This window comes from Palaemon carinicauda, chromosome 10 (assembly GCF_036898095.1).
Source record: "Palaemon carinicauda isolate YSFRI2023 chromosome 10, ASM3689809v2, whole genome shotgun sequence".
NCBI lineage: Eukaryota > Metazoa > Arthropoda > Malacostraca > Decapoda > Palaemonidae > Palaemon > Palaemon carinicauda.
The window spans coordinates 56,166,208-56,173,707 of record NC_090734.1 but is presented as its reverse complement, the minus strand read 5'-3'; positions in this window follow the sequence as shown (position 1 = coordinate 56,173,707).

Here is a 7,500-nt window from a genome sequence, read left to right as displayed (position 1 = left end):
AGACATATAAGCTGACAGATTATCCTCCCAAAGAGGCCGCCTGCTGTGTCTTTAATTTAACGTCAAAATTCCACTCTACACCCTCCTTCCCTCTACTATATCTCCCCCACCCCCGGTCTCGGAATAATAAGCTCTTACGGCTGGCAGCGGAATTTATGACATTTACTTGCAAATAAAAGTTAATACAGTTAATTTCACAAGATTTGTTATATACCACTGGATTCAGCATTTAATGCTCTTTCTTTCAAAGTATATATAAAAACATTTACCTTAACTTATTTTTTCCTAAATCTTGCCATTTTGGTGGACGGACTAAATCCGAAAGGAGTCGCAGTGAAAAGGTTAACTGTTAACTGCAACGTTGTCTGTTGAACATGAAATTGCCTGTTATGTTCTTATGTCCTTTTTGCCTGGAGTTTATGCATATATAAACGGATGTTCTGCAATAAAGTTAATCAGTTGCTTTCATTCTGCCTTTTTAGTCACAGCCTCTCTTACTGATGACCCCTGAAGTCGACTCGCTCCTCCCACCTTCCACCCCCCCCCCCCATCATTGGTATTATTGCGGTCTACATGGAACTTGGCGCCGCCCCATTGAAACTTTTGTTGTTCGCCAGTGGAGAGGCTCTTGCTTGGTTTCAGCGCGCGGAAGCCCAGTTCCGCATGAAGGGCATGTCTCGCTCAACCACCAAAGCAAATTATGTTCTTGCGGCGATACCCAAGGACACCTTCCCGGAAATATCCGACTGGCTTTGTGAACATGGAGCCACCCCAATAGCGTATGACGCCCTCAAAATATACCTTTTGCACCAGTACTCACCGTCGCCAACCGCCCGTATAGCAAAGCTATTTCAGCTCTCTCAACAACCATTTGGGGACCAAAGGGCTTCGCTCGCCCTCAGGGATATGACCAGTATTGCTCGGCTGCAACCTGCCCCAGACGGCTCTCCTCGTGAGGTGAACCTACCTCATGCCCTTTGGATACGCCGTTTACCGGAACCTGTACGCGCTGCCATACCTGATGTCGATAGTTTACCCATAAAGGACTAGATGACCAAAGCTGATGCCCTTATGGACACCCACTTCACGACCTTCAAGACCTCCACCAACTGCTCGACTCCTAACGAAGAGGACGGCTGTTCAACGTCAACTGAAGCTGACGTGAATGCCGTAGGATATACACGCCTACCCCGTGACTTGCTGGAGCGGCGACAAAGCCACCCATCACACCCCCCCTCGCTCGCGCCCCAACCAACGACTTCTACAGCAACTTACAGCCGCCCATCCGCCGCAGTTTTGCTACTACCACTACAGATTCGGGGCAGCCGCGAAGAAATATGCAAAGGATTGTCAGTGGCCAAAAAACATGTAAGTAGGCCATTGCTTGTGGTGGTGGCCTCCCCTTCTTCTAATCATTTCTTTTTACATGATGCAAGAACGCGTGGCGTGTGATTTTTTGTACCCATGGGTGCTTGTCGTTCTCTTTTGCCATGGGAACTCTTAAGGACACGACGTAGTCTGTCTACGTCTGCCAATGTCCGCCTGGTAGCTGTCAATGTATTTGTGATACCCACCTATGGTTACAAGAATCTCAACGTTAAATTTAATTGGAAGTATCTCGTTGCTAACGTCACATTGCTAATCCTCGGTGCGGATTTCCTCTCTCATTTCCACCTTCTGGTGGATGTCGCCCACCGACGATTGGTCAACGTAGACTCATACTTGTCGACACCTCTTCCACCCGCCCCCTCCAACCTCGCTCTCCACATAAGCGCTCCCGCGGATGCCTACGCCCACCTCCTCACGTCGTACACGGAAGTTTTCTGTCCAGAACTTCCCCAAACACCCACGGCTCCTGCAAAGCACAGTATTCATCACCATATCAAGACAACGGGACCCCCATTCTTGGCAAAATTTGCCAAAAGGCCTCCAGCCAATGGTCATCATCCTTACACATCGTTCTGAAAAAATACGGCTCCCTCCGTCCATGCGTGGATTACAGGCGCCTGAACATGCAAACAGAACTGGATCACTACCCCCTGTCAAACATCGCCGACGTGACCTCCTACCTGCACAAAGCGAAGGTTTTCTCCACGCTCGACTTCCTGAAGGGGTATTATCAGGTGCCTATGGACCTAGAAGACATCCCCAAGACTGCCATCACCAGTCCGTTTGGTACCTACACCTTCAATTACTCATGTTTTGTCCTTCGTAATGCTGGGGCCACTTCTCAACTTCTCATGGATGGTATTTTAGGGGACCTCCCCTTCTGTGTATGTTATGTGGATGACCTAACTGTGTCCTCTTCCTCAAAAGAGGAACACCTCCGTCACCTGCGCAAATCTCGACTGCCTGCAACAAAACAGCTTTGTAGTCCGGTACAACAAGTGGACCTTTGGCGCCAACGATGTATCGTTTTTAGGGCACCGCATCACTCTTGAAGGAGTCTATCCCCTCCCTGAGAAAGTAGCAACCGTTCATGACTTCCCCATGCCCTTGACCTTCAAAGCTCTGCAGGAATTCTTGGGCATGATCAAATAGTATCACCGTTTTCTGCCAGCCATTGCCGCCACTCTTGCTCCCCTCTACACCTCCCTCAAGGGCAAGCCAAAAGACCTGAAGTTTGGCCCCCTTCAAGAAGCAGCCTTCTGCAATGCAAAGAATGCCCTATAAACCGCTGCAGCTCTCACTTTTCCCATCATACATGCCCCTCTCCTTCTCTCCACCAATGCCAGCGATGTCGCTAATGGTGCAGCATTTGAACAGGTGGACAACGGCTCGACCCGCCCATTGGCCTTCTTCAGCAGAAAACTGTCCAAGGCAGAATCGGGTTATTCTACCTTAGATGGCGAATTGTTAGCGATGCACTTGGCTGAGTGTCCTTTTCGCCATTTCTTAGAAGGTACGCCTTTCGTCATTCACACACACCACATGCTTCTGGTGCACGACTTCACTCGACAGTGACGGCTGGTCTGCCCGTCAACACCGACATCTCTCCGCCGTGGCTGAATACAATTGCACCCTTCAACACATCCCTGTTGGAGTTCTTGGGCTTATAGAATCCTGCTCTTCAACCTATGGTTGTATCTTAGCTAATAATAATAATAATAATAATAATAATAATAATAATAATAATAATAATAATAATAATAATAATAATAATGTTAGGATATCTCTAAACTCAGCCTCCCTCTTGTGTGTCTTATCCATGCCTCTATTATTTAACCTTGATCCGATTATAATCGTTTCAAGAAGCACCAATCTAAAGAACTAAAGATTATGTTATTGATATATTGTACCATGTCTAATTCTGAAGAGATTGGTGCATATAGTTCATATGTTAATGTACGTAAGAAATCAGTCACAGATCATATCCTGCAATGGATGTAGAACCAAAACTAGTGATTTTTTTTATGTTTGAAACTGCGAGATTGTGACAATACCACAAAGAAATCGTTAAAATTCCCTTTTTGGACAAGGGTGGTTTATTGGATTTAGTGTAGGTACAGCAAGCGTAGGATCACACCAGCGGTCCCACAGCAAGATAATTTTACTTTTCTTTTTCATTCCATATGTAAATTGGAGATTATTCTCTTCTGGCATGATAATATTGGCCTTAGCCGAGATTTCATTTCATTAATTTTTACTTTTAAAACTGTATTAGTATGTTTATTGTTTTTTCATAGTTTATATGTGGCAGATCTTTTTAAATGTTTACTATCTTGAAAAAATTTCTTTTCAATTTTTTTATTTCTCATAAAGTATATTTATCTACTTATTTCCTTACCGAAAAGTGCTATTTTTCCTTGTTGGAATCCTATCGCTTGCTGTCGCCTGCTTTTACAATTAGTATTGTAGCATAATTATTGATAATAATTATATGAGTTACTGGAATAGATATTGCTACTTTTTATCTTCAACTCAATTTCTTAAAATTCTAGAATTTTTCATCTTTCAGGGCATCTTCATTACATTATAAAATATATACATCAGAAGACACCGCATTATCAAATTTACTTTCTTGTTCCATTGCTATGAAAATGGATTATGTCTTTTATTGCTAACTAGATGACAGAATGTTTCTTTGTAGTTATTTTCTTCGACCGTTTAGTCTTATTAATTTGTCTTAGAGATTGATTTCCTTAATAACTCGATAAAATAATAGGTTGAAATATTAATGATGGCATCCTTATGTCCCTTTCTAGTACTGTATATTTAATCTATTATGAAGGTTTAGTTTTAAACTTGCATCACCTGAATATCGTATATGGAATATGGAGTACCATAACCGGGACGGACTCCTAAAAAGGGTCAAGGAAATATCTATCAATCTATATATATATATATATATATATATATATATATATATATATATATATATATATATATATATTTTATATATATATATACATATATATATATATATACATATATATATATATATATATATATATATATATATATATATATATATATATATATAAATTTATTGGATTTCTCATATCTGAAGTTGCTCCTGAGAAAATTATTGATGTACTTATATCAAATAGCCTTGGAAATTTTACCCTAATATATCTAATGCTTTTAACGCATCCGCGATCCTTAATCTGTCAAAATTAGACCAAAGTCTTGTCATCAGATTTTTTTTCTTTTTTTGGGGGCCCTTTTTTATATCACTTTTTCAAAGGCTACATCCGAGAACACATTTATTTTATTTTTTATTTCTTACACTTTCAAATTGTGGGATGAACCAACTTAAGTACTTTGATATATAGGAAAAAGTATCTTTTACTGAAATTGAATCTTGTCGATAAAGTCTTAGTTCCTTTTAAATGTTAATGTAAAGTAGCATTTCAGCGGAGATTTCTAGTAAAACTAGAAGAGGTGCAACATTTTTATATAAGAAAATGGAAGCCAATACTCGTTCTGGAACATACAATTTCTCGTGGAAATATTCAGTCACAGATTTCTCAGCCATCGGTTTTTGAGTGGGAGTCTAAGCTAAAAGGCTTTCGGGAGGGAAGGTTACAGTTTGAATTCAAAAGATTAGTGGCATTTCATTTCCGCTATGGTACGTCTTTCAGGTCAAGAAAGATTTACAGAAAAAAAAATATATCTGTAATTTATTCTTCATTCATGTGTATCTCTGTAAACAAAGATATTCTCGTTCTTATAACCATATGTGAATGTCATTTGAAAAATAATAATAGCGCCACAAGGTTTATTTTTTTTTCATACTTTCAATGAGATATTGTAAAAAGATATTTTAATATATATATATATATATATATATATATATATATATATATATATATATATATATATATATATATATATATATATATATATATAGGATGGAGAAAAGCCAGCGTAGCATCATATATTTATTTTCCAAATTTTCGAGACTTTGGGTCTCATCATCAGGGCTGTAAAATATACAAATAAAAAAAAAGACTCAGTATTATCATTAAAATAAATGGAACAACTCAAATGAAATATAATCATTTAAAAAATGAACTAAAAAGAATATATATATACGAAATTAAAAAGTGAAGAATGCACAATTTCGTACCTATCTCTATGGAGCTAAAAAACTGAGTGACGTTGTCCGGTTTGGAGAGGAGGTCGTCAACTACGCTATATATATATATATATATATATATATATATATATATATATATATATATATATATATATATATATATAATATATATATATATATAACTGCGGAAGAAGTCTGGCCATTTATTGGGGGCACAAGGTGTTTGATTGTTAACGACTCCAAAACAGAGAGAGAATAGTTATTGGGCGCTTGGGTGACAATGCGAAAATCCTTATATGACAATGATGTTTTACATTTATTACAATGTTCTCGTATGTTGGAAAATTCTTTCGTTTTCAAAGTACATCCCGTACGGTGACTGACTCCGAGATGAGAATCGATTCTGAATTTGAGCAATCTTTTGGTGGCTCCCACGTATTTCCCGATCTTACATATCGGGCAAGTAAAGCAATACACCACCAAAGACCGCATCAAAGTCGGAAGTTTATCTTTGTGGGAGAACAAAGAACCCAGAGTTTTATGATATTTTTTCTATCAACGTAAGGTTCACAGCCGGAAAATTTTCTGAATGACTTTTTGTATTTGCGCATTAAACGTGTTAGAAGGAATTAAAGGTATAGAAACATATACAGTATTTGTAATTTAGGCATGTTCAGTACAAGTTGGCTTCTCTGAAATTTATCATTTAAAAAGTTATTATGATATTTCAAGAGTAAGGCTGGAGGATACGAATTGTTTTTAAAAACCTGAAGTAAAAATTGTATTTCACTATGGAAGTTATGCCAGTTGGAAGATAATGTAAAAGCACGGTGTAAAAGCGTGGAAATACTATTCAATTGAAATATCATGGAGCAACTGCTATAGAAGTTAGTACCTTGACCTGTGAACGTCTTTTTTCTAAAGACGCAAGTATTAAAAGCATGTTCTGTCCTAGTAATTAAAACATCTAAAAAAGCAAGTTGGTTGTCTTGTTCATGCTCAATTGAGAAATTTATATTAGGATGTAGGCCATTGATATATTGCAAGAAAGCTTCAGCTGCTTCTCGGGAGCTAAATAGAGCAATAGTGACATCCACAAATCGCTTATAAAAGAGAGGGTGATATGATAAGGGACACCCATCCAGCATCTGTTTCTCGAAAGAGCATATGAAAGCGTCAGCCATAACTGGGCCAAGTGGTGACCCTCATGGAAACACCATCGACTTGTTTAAAAACTTTATTGTTAAAAAATAAAGTGAGTGTCCTACAATGCAATTTCTAGAAGTTTCTTAAAATTATCCTTATTAAAACCATGACATAAAATATTTTCCTCGTAAAAGATCTTATCTAAAATGATGTCAACCGTCGCTCGCAACGGTATGTTCGTAAAAAGAGATGTGACATCCAAACTCACCATATATAAGTCAACATCCTGTGGTAGAATATCAGGTACAAGGTTAGCAGAATTTAGTAAAACGTATTCATTATTTGCAAATGGCTGTAGCAATGGCACCAAGAATTTTGCTATCTGGTAATTTGGGGTATTGTATGCCGCCAAAACTGGTCGTAAAGGAACACCATCTTTATGAATTTTAGGAACTCCATACAACACACCATAGGATGAACCTGAACAAAATAATTCTTGGTACGTTTTTTTCAGTTATAATATTCTGATCTTTGAGACTTTTGAGCAATCTATTGATTTTATCCTCCACCTTAAATATAGGTTGATATGTTGGAACACCTATTTCAACAAATTTAGTTCTATCTTTAAGAATATCATCTATTTTCTGTACATAGTCATTTTTGTTTATTATCACCGTGCCTCTTCCCTTATCCGGTCTGGTTATGATAATGTCTGGGTTATTGGATAAGGTTTTAAGTAACATATAATCATCTTTACGAAAGAAAGGAAACCAGTTATTACATAATTTAGAGAAAGTTTTGTGAGCAATGCT